Source organism: Scylla paramamosain, unplaced genomic scaffold (genome assembly GCF_035594125.1).
Source record: "Scylla paramamosain isolate STU-SP2022 unplaced genomic scaffold, ASM3559412v1 Contig58, whole genome shotgun sequence".
NCBI lineage: Eukaryota > Metazoa > Arthropoda > Malacostraca > Decapoda > Portunidae > Scylla > Scylla paramamosain.
The window spans coordinates 220,001-245,000 of record NW_026973723.1 but is presented as its reverse complement, the minus strand read 5'-3'; the positions used below and the strand labels follow the sequence as shown (position 1 = coordinate 245,000).

Below are 25,000 nucleotides of genomic sequence, written 5' to 3'. Positions count from 1 at the left end.
TTGATAGATGGAGGAATTGAGTTTTTGAGGCATTGAACAATACCAAGTTTGCTCTGCCCCAATCAGAAATTTTAGAAAGACCAGAAGTCAAGCGTTCTGTTGCTTCCCTGCGTGATATGTTTACCTCCTGAAGGGTTGGACGTCTATGAAAAGACGTGGAAAAGTGCAGGGTGGTATCATCAGCGTAGGAGTGGATAGGACAAGAAGTTTGGTTTAGAAGATCATTAATGAATAATAAGAAGAGAGTGGGTGACAGGACAGAATCCTGAGGAACACCACTGTTAATAGATTTAGGAGAAGAACAGTGACCGTCTACCACAGCAGCAATAGAACGGTCAGAAAGGAAACTTGAGATGAAGTTACAGAGAGAAGGATAGAAACCGTAGGAGGGTAGTTTGGAAATGAAAGCTTTGTGCCAGACTCTATCAAAAGCTTTTGATATGTCCAAGGTAACAGCAAAAGTTTCACCAAAATCTCTAAAAGAGGATGACCAAGACTCAGTAAGGAAAGCCAGAAGATCACCAGTAGAGCGGCCTTGACGGAACCCATACTGGCGATCGGATAGAAGGTTGTCAAGTGATAGATGTTTAAGAATCTTCCTGTTGAGGATAGATTCAAAAACTTTAGATAGGCAGGAAATTAAAGCAATAGGACGGTAGTTTGAAGGATTAGAACGGTCACCCTTTTTAGGAACAGGTTGAATGTAGGCAAACTTCCAGCAAGAAGGAAAGATAGATGTTAACAGACAGAGCTGAAAGAGTTTGACTAGACAATGTGCAAGCACGGAGGCACAGTTTCGGAGAACAATAGGAGGGACCCCATCAGGTCCATAAGCCTTCCGAGGGTTTAGGCCAGCGAGGGCATGGAAAACATCATTGCGAACAATTTTAATACGTGGCATGAAATAGTCAGAGGGTGGAGGAGAGGGAGGAACAAGCCCAGAATCGTCCAAGATAGAGTTTTTAGCAAAGGTTTGAGCAAAGAGTTCAGCTTTAGAAATAGATGTGATAGCAGTGGTGCCATCTGGTTGAAATAGAGGAGGGAAAGAAGAAGCAAAGTTAATGGATATATTTTTGGCTAGATGCCAGAAATCACGAGGGGAGTTAGATCTTGAAAGGTTTTGACATTTTCTGTTAATGAAGGAGTTTTTGGCTAGTTGGAGAACAGACTTAACATGGTTCTGGGCAAAAATATAAAGTGCATGAGATTCTGGTGATGGAAGGCTTAAGTTCCTTTTGTGGGCCACCTCTCTATCATGTATAGCACGAGAACAAGCTGTGTTAAACCAAGTTTTAGAAGGTTTAGGACGAGAAAAAGAGTGAGGAATGTACGCCTCCATGCCAGACACTATCACCTCTGTTATGCGCTCAGCACACAAAGACGGGTCTCTGACACGGAAGCAGTAGTCATTCCAAGGAAATTCAGCAAAATACCTCCTCAGGTCCCCCCACTAGCAGAGGCAAAACGCTAGAGGCACCTTCGCTTAAGGGGATCCTGAGGAGGGATTGGAGCGATAGGACAAGGTAAAGATATGAGATTGTGATCGGAGGAGCCCAACGGAGAAGAAAGGGTGACAGCATAAGCAGAAGGATTAGAGGTCAGGAAAAGGTCAAGAATGTTGCACCAATTGCTCTAGGTCATGGAGGATAGCAAAGTTGTAGGCTAGTTCACCAGGATGGTCAGTGAAGGGAGAGGAAAGCCAAAGCTGGTGGTGAACATTGAAGTCTCCAAGAATGGAGATCTCTGCAAAAGGGAAGAGGGTCAGAATGTGCTCCACTTTGGAAGTTAAGTAGTCAAAGAATTTCTTATAATCAGAGGAGTTAGGTGAGAGGTATACAGCACAGATAAATTTAGTATGAGAGTGACTCTGTAGTCGTAGCCAGATGGTGGAAAACTCGGAAGATTCAAGAGCGTGGGCACGAGAGCAGATTAAGTCATTGCGCACATAAACGCAGCATCCAGCTTTGGATCGAAAATGAGGATAGAGAAAGTAGGAGGGAACAGAAAAGGGGCTACTGTCAGTTGCCTCAGACACCTGAGTTTCAGTGAGGAAAAGAAGATGAGGTTTAGAAGAGGAGAGGTGGTGTTCTACAGATTGAAAATTAGATCTTAGACCGCGAATTTTGCAGAAGTTAATGAAGAAAAAGTTGAGGGGGGTGTCAAGACACTTAGGGTAGTCGACAGAAAGGCAGTCCGACCTGGGGACATTTATGGTCCCCTCCCCAGATGAGGACTCCGAGGCTGGTGTAGGAGTCGCCATGATGATTTTAAAATTTTTGAGTGAAGGGTGTGTGTGTTATTAGGTGCTTGTAGTTTTGTGTGGAGGAAGAGAGTTGTCTTTTAGAGGGCAGGCTGTGACTGCCCCCTTGTGTTGTGAGACAGAAAGGGAAACGTTCAGTGAGGTCACAGCTGGGTTTAATGATAAGTTAACAGCACCCCCTGAACAGTGCTGCACACCTCACTGGGAGTAATTATCGTTTCGGCAGGTGTCTACTGCCTCCTCCTTTACTCTCTCTCTCTCTCTCTCTCTCTCTCTCTCTCTCTCTCTCTCTCTCTCTCTCTCTCTCTCTCTCACTCACTGAATGGCGACCCTAATGCACATGATGGGAAAAAAATATGATAAACACCAATAATTTACTCTCTCTCTCTCTCTCTCTCTCTCTCTCTCTCTCTCTCTCTCTCTCTCTCTCTCTCTCTCTCTCTCTCTCTCTCTCTCTCTCTCTCTCTCTCTCTCTCTCTCTCTCTCTCTAATGCATTAGAGAGATTCTCATGAAATATACGTATATGTTATATTTTTAAGAGTGATTTCTTCAGGATTATATAGAGAAATAATGGCTTAAATCTTGATCAAGTTAGATTTACGCTTTCACTTGTCTCCAGTGAGGCGTCTGTTTAAAGAGGGATCTGATAGGTCTTTCATTGCCACAGAGAATACAAGAAGGGTGACGTAAGCAAAATTCTCAAGGTCAGTAGTCATGATAGGATAAGAAGATTAAGAGGAGATTGATGAGATCTTTCTGTGGTAGTGGCGATGTATCAACGGTAAACAAACGAAATTTTCAAGACCAGTAGTCAGGATAGGACAAAAAAAGATTAAGAAGAGATTGATGAGGTCTTTCTGTGGTACTGGTGACGTAAATAATGGTAACAAACGAAATTCTCAAGGTCAGTAATCAAGATGGGATAAGAAATAACGGGTTCAAGCTTGTAATAGTTAGAGATGAGAATCCTACTGATCATCTACGTGGCCTTTGAAAACAGTCCTGCTGAGAGGCCAAGGCGCTTCAACATGCAGGCTGCGTGCAACACTCCATCCAAAATTATGCTGATATTCTCCAGTACTGTTATTATTATTATTGCAGTTTTTTCTTCTTCTTTTTATTACCTCGTGTGATGTGTGTGTGTGTGTGTGTGTGTGTGTGTGTGTGTGTGTGTGTGTGTGTGTGTGTGTGTGTGTGTGTGTGTGTGTGTGTGTGAGTGTGTGTGTTATCCATCACTATCCACTACCTTAAAACCGTTGATATTCATTCTGTTCCCTTTTTTTTTTTTTCATGACAAAGTTTCTTCATCATCATAGTTCTTCATTATTTTCGCAGTGTAGTAAAAAGAAAATTTTTTTCTTACTTATATGTCATGTGTATCTACTAAAAGCAAATATATAACTTTTTTTATGTAGGAAGGACACTGGCCAAGGGCAACAAAAATCTAATAAAAAAATGCCCACTGAAATGGCAGTCCCATAAAAGGGCCAAAGCAGTGGTCAAAAATTGATGGATAAGTGTCTTGAAACCTCCCTCTTGAAGGAATTCAAGTCATAGGAAGGTGAAAATACAGAAGCAGGCAGGGAGTTCCAGAGTTTACCAGAGAAAGGGATGAATGGGATGATATTTACGCATCTACTCGTATATGAACACGTTTTGAGGGCGTAAGGGAAGCTGCAAGAAGCCTTCAGGCCTACACGTGGCAGTCCCTCAGTAAAACATCTCTAGCAGTCTCCACCTCTCATCCCTATTCATTAATTTACTTTGTCTTCTTTTGAGGCTCTCTTTCAACTGGACTCTAATGGCCTGACTACCGAGCTTCACCTAGTCACCCACCACGCTGCCTGAGAAAAAGTTTATTCACTTATGTTTGTTTATTAATATAGTTATTCATCAGTCTGTTTACTCGAATCACTTACGTTTCATTATTTTTTACCTTGCCTTCTTTTTGTATTTAGCTATTTATTCACTAATTGGCTAATCAATCTATCAAGCTTCCATGTTACCTACTCCTTGTATTAACGCATTTATTCACTTGATTCCCTATTCATTTCTCCATCCAGACTTCTTACCCAGTTAATCTATTTCACTTACTGACTTCTTATCTATTGATCTATTCACCAATTTACTTCATTCACCTTCTCGTATCTGCATCTGTGTCTTTCATTCACTTGTTGACTCCTCTATCTATCTCTCCACCAGTTTATCCTATTCACTTACTCGTATTTACATTTATCAGTCTCTCTCCCACCGCCCCGCCTCCCGCGCCCTCCCACCCTCGACCACATCGCACACACCATACTCGTACACTTACCGATTTCCAACTCTGTCTATTACTTTCTCAGGCTGTCTGTCTCACAATCTACCTACCATGTCATTGTACCTCTCTCTCTCTCTCTCTCTCTCTCTCTCTCTCTCTCTCTCTCTCTCTCTCTCTCTCTCTCTCTCTCTCTCTCTCTCTCTCTTCCTACCCACCCATGACTCTCTCTCTCCCTTCGCTTCTCCTTCCCACCAGTAATTCTCTCCCTCCCACCATAACTCTCTCTCTTCCTCTCCCTCGCTCCCTTCACAGTCTCCCCTCTCCCTCCTCTCCCTAGGTCAGATACATCACAATAATTGCCCTTGCCTCACAATTTCTCCTTTTAAAAACATTTTACAAAATAAAAGGACGAACAAGGCCTCTTTTTCTCTACTCGTCCTCCTCCTCCTCCTTCTCCTCCTCCTCTTCTTCCTCCTGCTTCTCCTCCTCCTCCTCCTCTCCCTCAGTTAAAAGAGAGTAGCCGGGCTTGAAATATCGCCGCTTTGTGTTTGACTAGCCAATGTTTCACTCCACGTGCGCCTCGCTCCAAGACGCTGCCCCACTAAGCCTTAAACAGCCGCCGGAGACTCAGGCGCGGCTAGGCAGGGCGTAAACACGGATTAAATCAAGCTTGTGGACTTTGCATGTAACACTCCTTAGCCCCCCGACGCTACGCTGCGAGGGTTATTGGGCTTATTACGTGTTATTAAGGGTGTCCAGAAGAGTGATTTGGGGTTATGTCGTTACGATAAAGGGTTTGGGGTAAAAAGATGGGTATACTAGACAATAAAGGGCTTAGGTGTTGGATTAAATCAGGGTTATGTACTTTGAACGCTGCGAGAGTCAGTGTGCTCGTCTGGGCTTATTAGGAGAGTGATTTGAGCTTGTGTGGTTATGATAAAGGGTGTGGTGAGGGAAAAAAAAAAGGAATGTACAAAAGGAAAGAAAAGGTTGTGTTGGGTTACATCAGGCTTGTGGTCTTTGCATACAACTCTCCTTAGCCCTGTGACGCTAGCTACGAGGGTTATTGGGCTTGCTTTGGCTTATCTGGGCTTATCAGGCTTGTTAGAGCTTGTTTGAGTTTCTTAAGGTGGTTCAATAGTGATTTGACTTTATCTAAACTAGTTAGGTCTCCTTAGGGCGGTCTGGTAGTGATCTGAGCTTGTGTGTGTGTGTGTGTGTGTGTGTGTGTGTGTGTGTGTGTGTGTGTGTGTGTGTGTGTGTGTGTGTGTGTTAAAAGGAGAGAATTTTTCCTGGAATATTCTGAAATAGACTGAAGGAAAAGAGGAAGAAGTTAATGAATAAAAGTTTTCCTTAAATAGCCTGAAGGAAGAGAGGGAGGGAGGAGAGAGAAGTTAATCGAGAGAAGTTTTGATGGGATGGCCTTGAATAGACTGAGAGAAGGAAGGGTGGACAGATGGTGGTGGTGGTGGTGGTGGTGGTGTATAGGGGAGAAGGGAAGCAGTTTGCGTAATGTAGAGAGAAGAAGAAATGATGTTTGGGTTTAATGGACACAATGAATCAAATAAAATATTATAGAGAGAACTGGAAAATATATTATATGTATGAATGTTTTCCCAATAGTTTATGGTGAAAATGTGAGGAAAATCACAATATTTTATTATAATGCAAAAATACGAAAATTGATGTGAATTCACACACACACACACACACACACACACACACACACACACACACACACACACACACACACACACACACACACACACACACACACACAGAGAGAGAGAGAGAGAGAGAGAGAGAGAGAGAGAGAGAGAGAGAGAGAGAGAGAGAGAGAGAGAGAGAGAGAGAGAGAGAGGGAGGGAAACAAACAGACAGAAAAAAAAAAAAAGTCAATGAACTTACCCCAAAAGATACATAAATAAAGTTACTGAAAGACAAAGAAAGCAATTAAATTCAATCACAAGAAGAAGAAGAAGAAGAAGAAGAAGAAGAAGAAGAAGAAGAAGAAGAAGAAGAAGAAGAAGAAGAAGAAGAAGAAGAAGAAGAAGAAGAAGAAGAAGAAGAAGAAGAAGAAGAAGAAGAAGAAGAAGAAGAAGAAGAAGAAGAAGAAGAAGAAGAAGAAGAAGAAGAAGAAGAAGAAGAAGAAGAAGAAGAAGAAGAAGAAGAAGAAGAAGAAGAAGAAGAAGAAGAAGAAGAAGAAGAAGAAGAAGAAGAAGAAGAAGAAGAAGAAGAAGAAGAAGAAGAAGAAGAAGAAGAAGAAGAAGAAGAGGAGGAGGAGGAGGAGGAGGAGGAGGAGGAGGAGGAGGAGGAGGAGGAGGAGAAATGAGAAAGGAGAAGAAAAAGAGGAAGAAAAGAGGACTGGAGATTGAAAAGCACTAAATGAAAAAAAAGAACAGACAAGTGAGAGAAAAGGAAACGAGAAAGATGAAAAGAGAAGAAGGAATAGGAGAAAAAGAAAACAAGAAAACAATAAGATGAGAGCGGCGAAAACAAGGAGAAAAAAAAAAGGAAAGGAAGAAGACGAGGAGGAGGAGGAAGAGGCAGAATAGCGGAGGAACATCAAAAGTCCCGATCCTCCTTCCCTCCTCCTCCTCCTTTTTCTCCTCCCTTTCGCTCTTTGGTGGTGGTCCTCATTTGATACGCCCCTTGACTCCCAGCCCTGTGAGAGGAGGAATAGACAAAGGAATATACAAAGGAAGGAGGAGGAGGAGGAGGAGGAGGAGGAGGAGGAGGAAGAGAGATGACATAGAAGTCAATGATATTCTATGTAAGTTAAGGAAGATAATAATAGTGATAAAGAGAGAGAGAGAGAGAGAGAGAGAGAGAGAGAGAGAGAGAGAGAGAGAGAGAGAGAGAGAGAGAGAGAGAGAGAGAGAGAGAGAGAGAGAGAGAGAGAGAGAGAGAGAGAGAGAGAGAGAGAGAGAGAGATGGTAAACAGTGAATGAGTGATAATCGTCTCATTATAATAAACGTCGTTCTCTCTCTCTCTCTCTCTCTCTCTCTCTCTCTCTCTCTCTCTCTCTCTCTCTCTCTCTCTCTCTCTCTCTCTCTCAACAATGGCCACAACATTCTCTCTTTTTTTATAGATATCAAACCTTTCCTCCCTTCTTCCCTCCTCTTCTTTCCTTCCTCCCTCTCTCCCTCTACTCCTTCCATCTCTCCTCTCTTCCCTCCTTTCTTACCCCCGTCCATCTCTCCTCTCCTCCTCCTCCATACCTCCCTCTCTCTCCTTTCCTCTCCTCCCTCCTTCCCTCCTCTCTCCCAGGCCGCGTCTCGACAGCACCACCTTACTCCTCCTCCTCCTCCTCCTCCTCCTCCTCCTCCTCCTCCTCCTCCTCATTCTCATCCTCCTCCTCCTCCTCCTCCTTGCAGACAGAGATTAAAGATGGCGGTCTAGAGGAAGCCATTACGGAGTGTTGCTACAGCCTCGAGGCATCCCTAATTATCCTCTCTCTCTCTCTCTCTCTCTCTCTCTCTCTCTCTCTCTCTCTCTCTCTCTCTCTCTCTCTCTCTCTCTCTCTGTCTCTCTCTCTCTTCCCCCAAACACGACTGTGAATTTTAATGTAAACGTAATACATCCAAGCAGGCACGTGAAAAACTTGTGAGTTTGCTTGGATAGTTACTTGCTTTTTGACGTCCATATTAATGAGCTGAAAAGGAAAGTGATGGGTGTTTTAATGTATGTAAGTAGAATTAGTGAAAACCCAGATAAGGACAGCAGGATCATGGTGACACAGGCCCTTGTATTAACCTTAATTAACTGTTGTATTAGAATATGGGGACTACAAATGATGCATTAATGTCTGGTGTGCAAAAGTTACAGAATGCTGCAGGAAGGGTTGCCATAGGTGGAGTTAAGAAATATGATCACGTGTCTCCATTTTATAAAGAACTCCAATGGCTACGAATAAAGCACAAACATGTTTTAGAAGTGGCCACAACAATATTTAAGATTTTACGAGGGTTTTATTTAAAATGTTTTTTTATCACTATGTAACAGGCAAGCCATCACCAGTAGCGTCACAAGACACAGGCACAGGTTGCTTGTACCGCGCACCTACACACACACTGCTAATAGACGCACTGTCATATTGGGACCCAGAGTGTGGAACTCTCTCCCGCTCTCCCTCACACAGGACACATCTATACCCGCTCTCCCTCACACAGGACACATCTATAATCTCTTTTAAGGCTGGACTTTAAAAAAATTGTTTTAACCGAAAATATATTTAGTTAGGTTTGTTTTATCTTGTTTAGTTTTTTTTTGTTTTAAGTGTACTTGTATATGTACGTTAACTTTGCATTTTTGTGGTGCATCTATTATAGACGAGTGTTCCACAATTGTATTGTATTTATATTATTACATATCACCGGTATTTTGTCATATTTGTATACTTGACTAATGTGTAATAATCACTTTGGTAGATAATTATAAACAATCTCTCTCTCTCTCTCTCTCTCTCTCTCTCTCTCTCTCTCTCTCTCTCTCTCTCTCTCTCTCTCTCTCTCTAAGACCACAGCGGTTGGATTCAAATTAATTCATATTCTTGAAAGCCGGAGACCGTTAGGGCCGTTAAAGACCGTTAGGGACGTTAGGAGGGAGGTGATCAGTTGAGTAAGGACTGACGATGTCAAGAAAAAGAGGAGGAGGAGGGAGAGGGGAAGGAAGAGGAGGAGGAGGAGGAGGAGGAGGAGGAGGAGGAGGAGGAGGAGGAGGAGGAGAAGGAGGAGGAGGAGGAGGAGGAGGAGAAAGAGAAGGAGGAGGAAGAGAAGGAGGGGAAGGAGAAGGAGGAGTGGGAGGAGGAGGACGAGGAGTGATGAGGAGGAGGATTTGGAGAAAATGAGGAGGAGGAGGGAGAGGAGGAGGAGGAGGAATGTAAAAGGACAACTTCAAAACAGCATATTAATTTACAATAATATTCATAAAAAAAAAAAAAGAAAACGTAAAACATAAGACAACAAATAAGAAAGGCAGAAAAAAAGGAAGAAAAATATAAAAATGAAAACAATTACAAAGCTTGAAAAAAAAAAAAAGTTATTATGAAGCTTTAAGGGAACATGAGATAAATTAATGAATTAAAATGATAGGTGGAAATAAGCAGGCATGTTTGACACAGGGACTGCCACGTGTAGGCCTGATGGCTTCTTGCACCAACCCTTACCTTGTTATGTTCTCAATTACCAAAATAAAGAGAAGCTGTCGCAGGATGACAGGTAAGAGACAAGAAGAGTGAGGAAAATAAGACGTAGGAAACATAACCAAACCTTCTTGTTACCATTACAATGTTAGTAAAGAACGTCCACCAACAAGGAATTTTAGAAGTATTGTAACGAAAGGTGGACAAAATTAAGATGCCTGACTTCTCTTTGAGTGACGTAGGAAGGACGGAATCAGGAACGAATACATCAAGGAAGATATTTTATTTATTTTTTTCTTTTTACGTAAGGAAAAAAAAAAAAAAAAACAATCATCGAAAATTGAAGGCTAAGTGTCTTGAAACCTGCATGAAAACAACTGTCAAGATTACGAGAAGCTGTCACAACCTGGTAGATAAGAGACAGGGAGAGAAAAGTAACGCATGGAACATTATACAACCTACTTCCCATCACAGTATTACACTAAAATTCACGTCAGGAAAGCTTCATTTTGACAAAGACTTTAGAAGTATTATAACGAAAAGTGGCTGAAATGAAAAACGATGCGACTTTATCAGAGAGAGACGAAGCGGAATATCAGGAACACATCACAGGCACAACACATGTACAGCGGTGTGGGCCAAGGCTAGACAGGCAACACTGAGCTAGTTTGGGCGTGTCAGAAGGAGAGACGAGGAGTGGGGGGAGAAGGATGCTGGAGGTGGCGAGAGAGAGAGAGAGAGAGAGAGAGAGAGAGAGAGAGAGAGAGAGAGAGAGAGAGAGAGAGAGAGAGAGAGAGAGAGAGAGAGAGAGAGAGGGGGGGACCTCTTTGTAATGGGTGTGACTGAGGAAGGCACAGAAGACTAAGCACGTTGAAGAAGAAGAAGAAGAAGAAGAAGAAGAAGAAGAAGAAGAAGAAGAAGATAATGAGAAGCGTTAATTAAGAAAACACCAATAATTATGAAATACAAAGCCAATTAACCGTTAAGAGAAAAAACTAACAAACTCCACCAAATGAGAAATGAAAATAAATAAAACTATGAAATTTTATTAAACATTCAGGAAGGAGAGAGAGAGAGAGAGAGAGAGAGAGAGAGAGAGAGAGAGAGAGAGAGAGAGAGAGAGAGAGAGAGAGAGAGGGGGGGGGGAGGGAGAGGGAGAGAGACTAACAAGCCACCAGGTTACGAGTCCCAGAACCAGTTGGAACATAAGAAAATAAGGGAAGCTGCAAGAAGTCATGAGGGCTACACGTGACAATCCTTGCATGAAACATACCTGCCTATTTTCACCCATCAGACCCATCTTAACCTACGCCTCTCTAAGGAATGTATGTAAATTTAAAAGCTTCCAGACTAGTACTGTATAATCGGCACAGGATCATCCACTCCTTCATTGTTCCTTCAGGTAGATAAATGTGTAAGCCTGCGGAATTTAATTGTGGAAATCTTGATGAATGATATGCATGGGAACAGCAAACAGTGGCAAGCCGGATCACTTAATCAATCAATCTCCACCTTGACGTGGCGCCAGGCAAGCGTGAACCATCTCTCCTCTAACTAAACAAGGATGACCTAAGCAAAATTCTCAGGGTCAGTAATCAGGATAGGACAAGAAATAATAGGTGATGAATGATGAAGTCAGATTAAAAAAATAGTTAGATAGGAACTGTGGTGCCAGGCAAGCGTGAACCATCTCTCCTGAACTAACTAAACAAGGGTGACCTAAGCAAAATTCTCAGGGTCAGTAATGAGGATGGGACAAGAAATAATAGGTGATGAATGATGAAGTCAGATAAAAAAAAAAAACAGTTAGATAGGAACTGTCCCAACCCGGATAAATGATGAACCTGGGGAAGGTGGACTGTAGGAATCCGTGTCCCAGGGTGAGGGATGCCACGCACCCACCAGGCTCACTAGTACACAGATGAGCGCTGGACAGTCTAAGAGCGTGTAAATCTCCAGTATCACTAACATCATCATCACACACACACACACAAACATACTAGTATTTCCCCATAAAGCCTAGCAGCAGATTTCTCGCAGCGTCAATGAAGCAAATGAACCATTAGACAGCACAGGAATGACTTGACTCGCGTAAAGAAAACCAGACGGAAAATGACTGCACCAGGTAACTAAGCGGCCACATCTTCCTATGTCGTATTATCGTAATATCTCCTCGTAAATGTAAGTCTTCTTTCTCTTTTCGTCTCTTACTTCTATTACATTTTCTTTTATATCATCTTCGTCCCGTATCTCTCTCTCTCTCTCTCTCTCTCTCTCTCTCTCTCTCTCTCTCTCTCTCTCTCTCTCTCTCTCTCTCTCTCTCCCCTTCGTAAACACCAACCTTTCCTCCGCCTTTCGCTCTTCACGTATTTTTACTTTCTGAAGATGAAAAGGAGAGAGAGAGAGAGAGAGAGAGAGAGAGAGAGAGAGAGAGAGAGAGAGAGAGAGAGAGAGAGAGAGAGAGAGAGAGAGAGAGAGAGAGAGAGATATGAAGACGAGCATAACAGGAAAAAAAATTACAATGAGTGATGACATAGTGACAATTGGTAAGCCAACACAAGAGTAAGGAAAGCACGCAGTGTCAGACACGTGTTGTCTCGCTCTGTCTGCAATTTTTTTTTTTTTTTTCAAGAGGAGCTCTGTAAGTTATGACCTTGAAAAACGTTTAACTTCTCCCCATTACTGCAAAGTTTTGGAGCATATGGTACTTGTACGCGTGGCCTCACCGCTCACCTCCTCCTTACTGTCCTTTCTTTAATGACTTGTAATTAGTACATTCATATCCCAGACCACTTAATTTGTTATTTTTCTAGATTTTATTTCTTGATGTCTTAAAACTTTAACTATATCTTATTTGTTACTTTTCCTTTTATTTTAACATTTCTAGTATTTCTATGCAATTTTTTATATATATATATATATATATATATATATATATATATATATATATATATATATATATATATATATATATATATATATATATATATATATATATATATATATATATATATATATATATATATATATATATATATTTTTTTTTTTTTTTTTTTTTTTTTTTTTTTTGACGTATGACATTAAGTGTTGCTGTGCCACGCAAGAAAATTTGAACCACTTCTCTGGCGCAGGATAATAACAATGCTGAGAAAGGCCCATTGAAGGTACAAATCCCCAAATAGTACTTAAATTAAATGGTGCGAGGAAAAAACTAAGGTGGTGTTCTCTGTGGGTGGTGCGTGACATCCCTCACTCAGGCAGGCAGGAACACTGAGACACCAGGGATTCCACACCTTGCCTTCCCTTGTCTCCTCGCTTGTTAACCCGAGGGATAAGTATTAACAGTATTCTCATAACAATAAACATATGCTCAAGAGTGTTTCTCCTCTTCATAATGTTGAAATATTTTTAGCCTGTCACTAAGAGCCGTAAAAAAAATATATATATATATATATATATATATATATATATATATATATATATATATATATATATATATATATATATATATATATATATATATATATATATATATATATATATATATATATATATATATATATATATATATACGAATGACTTCAACTAGAGTCTTTTAAGTGTAGCGGAGGTGCGGCGCAGAAATGTTTCGGGAGTACAGGCCTTAGTGCTCATCGTCTCACACTTGGTGACTGATTCCTGCTCAGCTTCACCACGTCCCCGGCATCACGACCCTTGCAACACGCCTCCTCCTTCACCTTTCCCTCTTCCTGCCCCCTCCTCCTCTCTCACTCTTGTCACCCCCTTCAAGATACATCCGAGATACAGCAGTACATGTAACAGTGATTTATGCAGACGTCTGAAGCACTGAAACACTGAAACATTGAAGAAGCAAGTTGAAAGATCGGGTGAAAGGAAAATGAAAGAAGAGTTAACGAGTGATTGAGGTGGTTAGCGTGCTCTGCGCGACTTGGTGTGAGCAGACGTCGTCACTGAACAGCTGAGCGGGGAGGGAGGCAGGAAGGGAGGGAGCAAGATGGAGATCGTTTTAAAATATAGGTAGTAAGTTAGTTATTTTGTTTATTTATAGAAATGAAAATGAGTGAACGTGACGATGAAAGACCAAGAAATAGAAGGAGAACAACACAGAGGAGGAGGAGACAAGAGAAAGATGACAATAATTCAGTAGGAAAACTTCAACTGGAGCTGTTCCTACCGGCCGCCACTACTTGCCTGGCTGGAAGTACACGGTTACTTCACCTCACCTCACCACACTCACCTCAGTCAGCCTGCCAGCACCTCACTCGTGTCCTCGCCTTCACGCCGCCACTAAAGTCACTTCCCACACGCAGCACAGACCAGTACTTTCCCTGCTACACCCTCGCTCTTCCTCTTCCTGACACTCTGCACCCTCCACTCCCTTCCTCTCCCCTCCCTCCACCAGCGCTCCCTCCCTCCACCAGTTTTCTAGTTCCGTGTTATATCTTAGTGAATAAAGGAGTGACATCAGTTGTAAATATTTCACCCACACTTACCAAACAAATAAAAGATTTAGACCTCCACTGAAATGTTCATGATTACACAGAGATTACCCAACTTTGCGTGACAGGCAGGCGTGACGTGTCCAAGGGAGGGGAGGAGTGAAGGGAGGGTCAGCGGAGGAATACAGGGAGGGAGAGGAACGAAGGAGAAGCAGTTAGAGGAGATCCACTCACGGGATTCTGCGTTGTTGATTTGTGTGTGGAAGTATCGTGGGTTTGCCTGCCTCCATTGTTGCTCGTCTGCTGAAATAAGTAAGTGACACACACAGAGAGAGAGAGAGAGAGAGAGAGAGAGAGAGAGAGAAAGAGAGCACGGCTACAACACACTACCAGTGACACCAAGAGGGAAAACCCATCACCACCACCATTACTATAACCACCAACACCATTCCTTCTTCACAGATATCCGCACCACCATCACCACCACCACCATCACCATGCTTATCACCACTATCACCACCACTGCTGTTCTTCCCTCTCAGTCCATTATCTCCGCCACCACCACCATCACCACCACCATCACCGCCATCATCATCCAATTAAGGAACACAAGGTGATGCACCAGATATTAATGAAAGCGCGCCATTATAACCTGCCATTAAATTGCTGCCTCCTCCAATTACCCATCAGCGCCATTACCTCCTCCTCCTCTTCCTCCTCCTCGTTTTCTCTATCTTCTTTTTCTCCACCTCCCTTACTCTTCTCTTTATCTATCTTCCACCTCCACCATTACCAACATCTTTACCAACTCCTCCTCCTCCTCCCCATTACATCAATTAACCACCTAATCACTGCCACCCCGCTATTGGCTTCTCCCTAACAGGATAATTTGCGGCCGCTGATTGGCTGAGGGAGTTAGGCAGTTAGCAGAGCATTATCTTAACCTCTGGGTAAAGGGAGGAGGAGGAGGAGGAGGACGGAGAAGAGAAAAGGTGTTTATGATGAATGTTGAGGTGTAAGAATGATGATGAGGAGGAAGAGGAAAAGGAGAAGGAAAAAGAAGAGGAGGAGGAAGAGGAGGAGGGGGAGATAAAGACAAGGTGTTTATGAGGACCTGGAATGAAAAGAACCAAGATGAACGGTGAGGAGGAGGAGGAGGAGGAGGAGGAGGAGGAGGAGGAGGGGAAGTAGAAGGAAGAGAAGAAGAAAGGTGTATCAGTGCACTGGAGGAGGAGGAAGAGTAAGAGTAAAAATGAACGATAAGAGAAGGAGGAGGAGGAAGAGGAGAAGGAAGAGGGATGAACATAGAGTAGGAAGAGGAAGAGGAATAAGGATGAACATGGAGAAGAAATGAAAATGAAAGAGAGAAGAGGAGGAGGAGGGAGGAAGGAGGAGTGATATTAATAAAGGGAGAAGAGGAAAGAGAAGTAAAGATGAACAATAAGAGACGCGGAGGAGAAGGAGGAAGAGGAGGAGGAGGAAGGAGTAAGGAGATTAGTAAAAGAGAAGGAGGAAAGGAATCACAGATGAAGGAAAGAGGAAGAAGGAAATAGGGAGAAGGAAGGGAAAAGGATGAACACTGAGGAGAAGGGAGGAGGAAATAAGGGAGAGGGAGGCGGCGATACTATGGGCGATATAATATTACAGTGATATGTCAGGACACGACCCCAGACTGAGGGACAGAACTACCCCCTCCCTACCTCTCTCTCTCTCTCTCTCTCTCTCTCTCTCTCTCTCTCTCTCTCTCTCTCTTTCTCTCTCCGCTACTGCGCTGTTCAGTCTCAATTCTTAGTGTTGTTTGTTATGTGTGATTTTTGGTGCTTAGAAGAATGTATGGGTTTAATTTCTGTCAGATTTGTTATATCGTATGAGGTGACAGAGGTGGATTTACTGTAATGATAATGTCTGGGTTCTGTCTCTCACTCATTTTCTGTCTCCTATTTTCCTGTATTTCCATCACTTCCGCTTTCTATTTTCTACTGTCTTTCAGTATCTTTATTTTATTTTCGCTTTCTATTTGCTATGTCCTTTTAGTATTTGCATCACTTTCTCTTCTTATCTCCTATCTTTTTTGTATTTTCATCTATTTATGTCTAATTTTTCCACCGCTTTCATCACTTCCACTTTCCATCTTTCAACATTTTCATCGCCTCTTCTCCTCCTACAATGTACTTTGATGTATTATTATACATTTAAGTATAGGATAAGATAAGCTATCTTGATTTACCCCACTTTAAACTTGTTCCATTGCATATATAATCATAGCTTAAGTGCATCAAACTTTCTCAATAAATTGTTAAACTACTAAACTGACAATGACGCATAGAATTCTTAGTATCAGCAACCAGGATAGAACAAGAAATAACGGGTTCAAGCTTGAAAAAATTTAGGTTTAGGAAGGAGATAGGAAGAAATTGGTTCTCAAATAGAGTGGTAGATGAGTGGAACGGACTCAGTAATCATGTTGTTAGTGCTAAGACATTAGGGAGCTTTAAGAGAAGATTAGACGGGTTTATGGATGGGGATGACAGGTGGAAATAGGTAGGTATATTTCATACAGGGACTGCCACGTGTAAGCCTGGTCGCTTCTTGCAGCTTCCCTTATTTCTTATGTTTTTATGTTCTAAGCCCGAAAATCCCACCAGAGGAGGTGTGTTCCTGATGACTTGTTCAGTAATGTGGTGGTTTCCCGTGCTCGGCTTGCAGGTTCGAATCTTTGCCACGGTGCCTGTCTCTCTGTGCTCAGGTTTATTTGAGCTCTCTATTGAGTTGCTCGGTGTTTCAGTGTATTGAAGCTTATGGTGGTGCAATACAAGGGTGGTGGGTGTGACAAAAAGTACATTTTAGATGATAGATATAATAGTAACTTGCTTCTTAGGGTGCTACGGAAATATGTAATAAACAAGATAACTTGACGAGATGGTAGAGAGAAAGAACGAAAAGGATGATAGACGTACTGAATACTGAATGAAGCAATGAGGGTGATGGCTGTAACGAGAAGTACATTTCAGATAAAAGATATAATAATACCTTGAATGTTAGGTTACTACAAGAAATATGTAATTAATAGGATAACTTGACGAGATGGTGGAGGGCAAGGATGAAAAGGATTACAGAGGCAGTGAATACTGAATGAAGCAATGAGGGCGATGGGTGTAACGAGAAGTACATTATCAGATAACAGATATAATAATACCTTCAATGTTAGGGTACGTAAAGGATGTGTGGTGTTAATGTGATACCTACACAGAGACTAAAGAGAAGTTTTATGGATGCACTGAAGGAACACCAGATGAAGGTTGTAACAAGCATATTTCTGACAATTGATCAAATAATAGCTTGAGTGTAAAGAGTTGGTGGAAGATAAGTAGTATTGTTTTGCTAACCTGACCAACTGTTGACGTTATGAAGCAGGAATTCTCTTTTATCACGAGAAAAACTGTTCATTTTTCAATCTGTTGTTGCTATTAATACTGTTTCGTTCTTCCTGCAGTAATAGTTACTTTAGGTGTAGTGGTGATGACTCGTACTAATCATAATAGTAACTGCTGAAGCAACAGTAGTAGCGGTAGTAGTAGCAGTAGTAGTAGTAGTAGTAGTAGTAGTAGTAGTAGTTGTTGTTGTTGTTGTTGTTGTTCTTGTTGTTGTTGTTGTTGTTGTAATAATAGTAGTAGCAGTAATAGTAATAGTAGTAGTAGTAGTAGTAGTGGTAGTAGTAGTAGTAGTAGTAGTAGTAGTAGTAGTATATAATTGCATCAAGTATACAGGTCTATTGAGCAGAAAAGTTGTATTACAAAGGGATTACACACACGCGCGAATATATACAGGGTGTCCCTCGAGTTACATACTTCGGGATGTGATAGTTCAAGTAATTCCAAGTCGAAAATATTTTATACACAAATGCTGTGTTTTGCTTTATTTTGCAAGAAATTGAAGTGTAAGTTGTGTGTGTCGGGAACCGCTCGCCTGGGTGGGCATCCGCCTTCTTCCTTACCCCCACTGGCTCGCTGCGTAACGAGTGGCGCCGCGTAGCATCAAGTGATCATTTTTGTGTACAATCTGTGCAGTCAAAGCCTTACAGGAAACACCAAATGATAAATTAATTTTTTGTATGAGTCAGTAAAGAAAATTGTACTTGTAATACAGCAATGTAGTGGTTGTTAAGTGCTACATTTTAAACATACGTGGCAAGGCACCAGCTTCATGACGGCTGCCCAGCGTTCCTGCCTCTCCCGTAAAGATTATTTAAATTATTTTATATTCTTTTAAAGTGGTACTGTGTTGAGCTGCTCCAGTACGTTCAGCTGCTGCAGAAGTACTGAAGAAACGTCCTTTCTCACCAAGAAGCAGACACATTCTGTAGAACACTGCCATCTGGGTGTCCTCTGTCTGGATGCCTGCGTCTTTATCCTCCTGCACCAGCCCGGGCATTCCCACCACAGAATGAATATCATGTCCGAATACTCTCTGTTACTGAATGTGAAAGGCACCTTCACCGTAGCGAAGAGTTGCACTTTGGCAGCCACCTGATGGGGCGCCCTGTCACTTACATGTCAAAGTGTAAACAGTTGGCGGGATGGAAGTTGCTGTGTGTTGTCATGTATGATTAAAAGAAATAGCACTTAACCACTATATTGCTGTGTTACCTATACATTTTCTTCACTGACACATACAAAATTTTAGTTTGTCATTTTCTGTCTCCTGTACGGCTTTGACTGCATAGACTGTACACAAAAAATAAATAAATAAATAAATAAATAACTGCAGCGAGGCACTACGAGGACTTAGCGCGCCAAGGCGGGAAGGAAGAAGGAGGAGGAGGCCAACCCCCCCAACCCCTGCAACACATGTTAATTTCTCGCAAAAATAAGCAAAACACAGTATATGCCTATAAAATATTTTTGACTTAGAATTACTTAAACTATCAAATCTCGAAGTATGTCCCTTAACTCGCGGGACAATATGTATATATAAAGAGAGAGAGAGATAGAGGGGGGCGGGCAGAGGGAGGAAAGGGTAGAATCGGAAAGTGATGGAAAGGAAGCATGATGAATGAAAAGAGAAAGAAAAGGAAAATAATTACAAGGGGGAAGATAATGAAAATCGGAATAGAAACGAAGAAAGAAAATTTGATGGACGAAAGAAAAGGAAGAAAAGAAGAAAAGGAAGAAATATAGGTAAATGAGGGGAGATGACAAAGGAAAAGATTAGAAAGGGGACAGAAAAGAGAGAGAGAGAGAGAGAGAGAGAGAGAGAGAGAGAGAGAGAGAGAGAGAGAGAGAGAGAGAGAGAGAGAAATAGGACAACGTAGAAAAGGAAGGGAAAATGCTTGAAAGGAGAAAAGAGGGAAAAAATAAATAGGACGGGGGAAAAGGAGAGAGAGAGAGAGAGAGAGAGAGAGAGAGAGAGAGAGAGAGAGAGAGAGAGAGAGAGAGAGAGAGAGAGAGAACCAGGAAGCAAGGACTGGAACATGGTTGGTGTGATCTACAGACGCTAACACATTGAAGGGTGGCGGGGGGAGGGGGCAGAAGAGAGGAGAGAAGTGAGAGCGGGGAGGGAGAGAGAGGGTCGCCACACCAACACGCTTAATTTAGACGCGCTTAACTTTCGCGAACACCTTCACGCGAGAAAAGAGCAAGAGAGCGGGAAAGACGGAAGATCTATTGAGGGAGAGGAAGGAAACGAAGGGTGGAGGAGGAGGAGGAGGAGGAAGGAGGAAGGAGGAGGAGGGAGGAAAAAAGTCAGGAGCATGATCGCGAAAATATGTTCCCGTGGGTGTAAATCAGTGAATGATCTTCCCCCTCTAACCAAGGAGAGAGAAAGATTGATAGTATCCCCCCCCCTCTCTCTCTCTCTCTCTCTCTCTCTCTCTCTCTCTCTCTCTCTTCTCTTCTCTCCTCTCTCTCTCTCTCTCTCTCTCTCTCTCTCTCTCTCTCTTCTCTCGTCACTCTCTCTCTCTCTCTCTCTCTCCCATCCATCCCTCCCTCCCGAAGCGATGTAGTTCAAGTTTTCTCCCTCCCTCCCCTTTTCCTCCTCCTTCTCCTCCTTCCCTTCCTCTTCTCAGTCTCTCTCTCTCTCTCTCTCTCTCTCTCTCTCTCTCTCTCTCTCTCTCTCACTCTCTCTCTCTCTCTCTCTCTCACCTGTAGGTACACGCCAGTCTGGGCTTATCACCTCCTCACTCTTGACATTGAGAGGCGAGGCCATCATGGTGGACCCGCCCCCCCAGCGCCAGGCCAGCGGGGGGAAGGGGAGGGGGGTGTTAGTGCTAGTGGTGGTGGTGGGGGTGGTGGGGGTGGGAGGGGTGAAGGTAGTGGTGGTGGTGGTGGTGGTGGTGGGGGGAAGAGGAGAGGGAAGCTAGTGTTGGTGGGGGTGGTAGTGGTAGCAGTGGTGATGAGGAGGGATGGAGAAGTAAGTGGTGGTGATGGTGGTGGTATGACGTAGTAGTAGTAATAGTAGTAGCAGTAGGAGGAAGAGGGGGAGGAGCAGCAGTAGTAGTTATTTTAGCCGTATGTGACAAATAACACCCATATTTTTCTTTGGTGACGTGAAATATTATTGTTATTGTTACTTGTTCTTACTTATTGTTATTGTTATTGTTATTGTTATTGTTCTTGTTACTTGTGTCTGGTGTTCACTCATTCACTTCAGGTCTTCCTCTAATTCTTCCTTCCTTGATTCCTTCGTGTCTCTTTTCCCCTCTCCCTCACTCACTTTCTTTGCAAACTCTCCTTTCCCTTTCATTTCCTGTCACTCTTTGCATCTCGTCTTTTCCTCTTTCCCATTTCCCATTCTCTCCCTTTGTTTTCATCTTTCTCTTCTTCCTTTTCTTGATTTCTTCATTTATATTTTATCTCTTTTCCTTTCTTGATTCTTTCCTCCTTTTTCTTCTTCATCTCCTTCTATACTTCATCTCTCTTTACGTTTTTTTCCTCTTTTGTTTCTTTATTCTTCTTTTGTTTTCTTTTGCTCCTCTTTTTTTTCTATTTTCTTCCTTTCCTTTTCATTTGATTCCATCTTTCATCCATCTGTTTTTTTTTTCCTCGTCTTTCCCTTGTTTCTAAATCATATCTTCCTTCCTTCTCCTCTCTTTCCTTCCTTCCTTGCTTCCTTCCCTGCCTTGTATCCTCCTCCTCTCTCTCCATCGTATACCCTCTCTCTCTCTCTCCCCCTCTCTCTCTCTCTCCAGTTTCTCCTAAGTATCATGCCTTCTCTACTTATCCTCTCCTTTCCTTCCGTCTACCTTCTCCTCTCACTGCTCTCCTCTCCTTTCCTCTCCTCTGCATCTCCACCAATACTAATGCCTAATTTTCACTTAATCTCCGTTTCTGTGACATAAGGACATAAAGTTAGATTTTCCTGTAGGGTGAATGAGTGTTTAAAGAACGAGTAGTTAGTTAAAATACACTAATATTTCATCGTTCGCTTCCCCTTTTTTTTTTTTATGAATCTATGTATGCAGTTCTCTTTTCATCTAGTGCGCGTACACACACACACACACACTCACACACACACACACACACACACACCTACAACCTGTCCTTTTCCTCCTCCTCTTCCTCCTCTTCCTCCTCCTCCTTCTCCTCCTCCTCCTCCTCCTCCCGCAGTACTCCACCCTGAGTCTTGTCTTGCAGGTTGTACCCCAGCAGGCCCCTCTTCAGGTCCAGCGGGTTCTCTGGTAAGTACAGGCTGCGGGTCCCTCGTACATGGTGGTGGTGGTGTCAGGGCTCTCTCTCTCTCTCTCTCTCTCTCTCTCTCTCTCTCTCTCTCTCTCTCTCTCTCTCTCTCTCTCTCTCTCTCTCTCTCTCTCTCTCGTAATCTTTTCTTGCTTGTTGATTTGTTTTTCTTTCTCTCGCTTTTCTTTCTTATTTTTTTCTTTTACTTTTTGTATTTTTATGGTAATTTATTTTATTTCTTATTTTTTTTTATGTTTGTGTATTTTAGTATGTTTGTTTGTTCGTTTGTTTGTTTGTTTGCTCTTTTATTTCCTTTCTTGGAGCGTTTTCCTACTTTTCTTATTTATTCCATTATTACTTTTCTTATTTCTTCCGTTATTTTTTTCCTTCCCTTTCTTTCTCTTGTGTTCTTGCTCTTATTCTTCTTCCCTCTTCTTTCTTCCGAATGTTTTAGTTCTCTGCTGCATTATTATTATTATTATTATTATTATTATTATTATTATTATTATTATTATTATTATTATTATTATTATTATTTCCATTCCTTCTGTTACTTCTTTGTTTTTCCTCGATTACTTGAAAGTTTGTCAATCTTATAATTATGTCATCGTGTCTTCACTGTATTTGATTTCCGTGACGGTTTTTATATATATATATATATATATATATATATATATATATATATATATATATATATATATATATATATATATATATATATATATATATATATATATAGTAAAATTGTATTCAAATCATTCTCAATCATACTCATATTTTCCCGAAACGATTGCCTTTTGTTTCTCGCAAGACTCTCGTTTGCTTCAATCATATGCACACTTTTGTCTTTTTCTTTTAAACACTGAATTTCTTATTTTGTATTCAAAGAAGTTTCACGAGATTTTTTTTTTTTTTTTTTTGTATGGTGCTTAAGTTCTGCTTCTATATATTTTTCTTCTCTCTACCTTTTTTTTTTTTTATTCCACAATGTTCTGTTATTTTTTTTTTTAGCTCTTGATGTTGTTGTTCTTAAAATCTGTTTATTCTTTTCCTTGTTTCCTTACCTCCTTATTTTCAGTTTCACAGTATTGTTATTTGTTGTTGTTGTTGTTGTTGTTGTGAAATTCTGTTTTTTGTTTATTTCTTGTTTCTTTGTTTTGTTGTTTTCAATTCCACAATGTTGTGTTATTTTATTTGTCACTGACCAATATTCCTCGTTCCTTTCAAAGCCTTCCATGCACGTGACAGGCACACACATGCACGCACGCCCACGCACACCCACACCCACGCAAACACACACACACACACACACACACACACACACACACACACACACACACACATTTTCAAGCCAGATTTGATACCTACATGCCGCGCACACACGCACAAGGAGAAACACACATGCGCGCACACACAGACGTAGGGGGAAGCACGCAAATACACACACACTTTGTTTCCATGCAAGTGTTCTGTTGTGTTCGTCCACGACACGCCCGCGCTGCTCCACGGCCGCCACGGAAACTGCAAGGTAAACAAAGGGAAATATACTGGTAATATTAATAATGATAATAATAATAATAATTAATAATAATAATAATAATAATAGGAGGAAAATACTGGTTTGTTGGAGAGAGAGAGAGAGAGAGAGAGAGAGAGAGAGAGAGAGAGAGAGAGAGAGAGAGAGAGAGAGAGAGAGAGAGAATCACGCTGTTCCACCATTCTTAAGTAATGGAGTCCACCAACCCCCCGTTACCTCTCTCTCTCTCTCTCTCTCTCTCTCTCTCTCTCTCTCTCTCTCTCTCTCTCTCTCTCTCTCTCTTTATCCCTTCTTTGCTTCCACGTTTCTTTCCTCCCTCCCTCTCTCCCTCCCCTCTCCCTCTTCCTCCTTTCCCCTGTTCCTCTCCCTCCCTCCCAATCTGAGGACTAATAAACATTACAAATATGCCATTAACCCCCTTCCTTCACCCTCTCCCTCAGAGAGAGAGAGAGAGAGAGAGAGAGAGAGAGAGAGAGAGAGAGAGAGAGAGAGTTTAGACTTTTTAACATTAGTCATGTCAGTGGATAATTTTAATTGTGTGTGTGTGTGTGTGTGTGTGTGTGTGTGTGTGCGTGCGTGCGTGCGTGTGTGTGTGTGTGTGTGTGATATAGGCAGATATGTAGGTAGTTAGATAAATAAATAAGTAGGTCGGTAAGTAGGTAGATAGATATTTAGATAGATAGATAGATATTTAGATAGATAGATAAATAGATAGATAGGTTGATGAACAGACACTGGGAGACTCACTGAATGATCGATAAGTTAAAAGACACATGAATTTTCTGCCAAACGCTGCTGCACAAAACAACAGCCTCGTTATCCTCATTGCCACGGAGCCTTGAATACCCACGCGGCAGTATTACCAACACACGCCTTCTTGCCGCCCACACGCGCACCGCTTGTTACTTGTTCGATCCTTGACGCACTCACGCCCCATTCCATAAAAAGCAGGAGACACACTCATACAACGTGACGCAACTCAGAATGCATCACACAGAATTTCTCTTAAACAGACTCCTTGCGTGAGTACTGTTGCATTTCAAGGCGTCCAGGGAGAGAGAGAGCAACGACTGTGCATCTTGATCAAGTTCTCTAGCTACAGACAATGAGGAAAGTCTCGTTATGAAGTTCTCTAGCCAGTTCATCTCTAGTTCAAGTTCTCTAGCTACAGGCAGTGAGGAAAGTCTCGTTATGAAGTTCTCTAGCCAGTTCATCTCTAGTTCAAGTTCTCTAGCTACAGGCAGTGAGGAAAGTCCCATTCACCATTCAGTTCATTAAGTTCTGTAGCCAGTTCATCTCTAGCTCAAGTTCTTTAGCTACAGACAGTGAGGAAGGTCCCATTCACCATTCAGTTCATTAAGTTCTCTAGCCAGTTCATCTCTAGTTCAAGTTCTCTAGCTACAGGCAGTGAGGAAGGTCCCATACATCATTTAGTTCATTAAATTGTGTAGCCAGTTCATCTCTAGGTGAGTTCAGGTTCTCTATTCATGAACAATGAGGAAAGCTTCCTGTGTCATTCATTTCCTTGGTAAGCGTCTTCCAGTGACCAGAAGTGCATTAAAGTGTTGTACATCAGACTTTACAATTTAGATTTTTATTATTTTCTAGAGAGAGGAAAAGGAACCGTAAGATTTTCACAGTTAATGTTTAAATAGACGAGTCATT

The 25,000-nt window shown here is 41.9% G+C and overlaps 2 protein-coding genes across 9 annotated transcripts in view; one reads left to right on the top strand and one right to left on the bottom strand.

The window, feature by feature from the left end:
* The window catches only part of LOC135098368 (uncharacterized), a 92,423-nt gene extending 78,304 nt beyond the window's left edge, over positions 1–14,119 (bottom strand). Inside the window, exon 1 of one of the 3 annotated variants that reach the window (XR_010266905.1) lies at positions 13,924–14,119. The gene's annotated coding sequence lies outside the window, so the exon portion shown is untranslated. The remainder of the gene's footprint in view (positions 1–13,923) is intronic. The other 2 variants (XR_010266904.1, XR_010266903.1) reach the window with 2 other exon arrangements.
* Positions 14,120–14,319: 200 nt separating this feature from the next.
* Positions 14,320–25,000, top strand: part of LOC135098371 (uncharacterized) — a 76,845-nt gene continuing 66,164 nt past the window's right edge. For 5 of the 6 annotated variants that reach the window (XR_010266908.1, XR_010266907.1, XR_010266906.1 and 2 more), the window contains exons 1-2: positions 14,320–14,437; positions 21,757–21,800. The gene's annotated coding sequence lies outside the window, so the exon portion shown is untranslated. The remainder of the gene's footprint in view (positions 14,438–21,756; positions 21,801–25,000) is intronic. The other variant, XR_010266913.1, reaches the window with a different exon arrangement.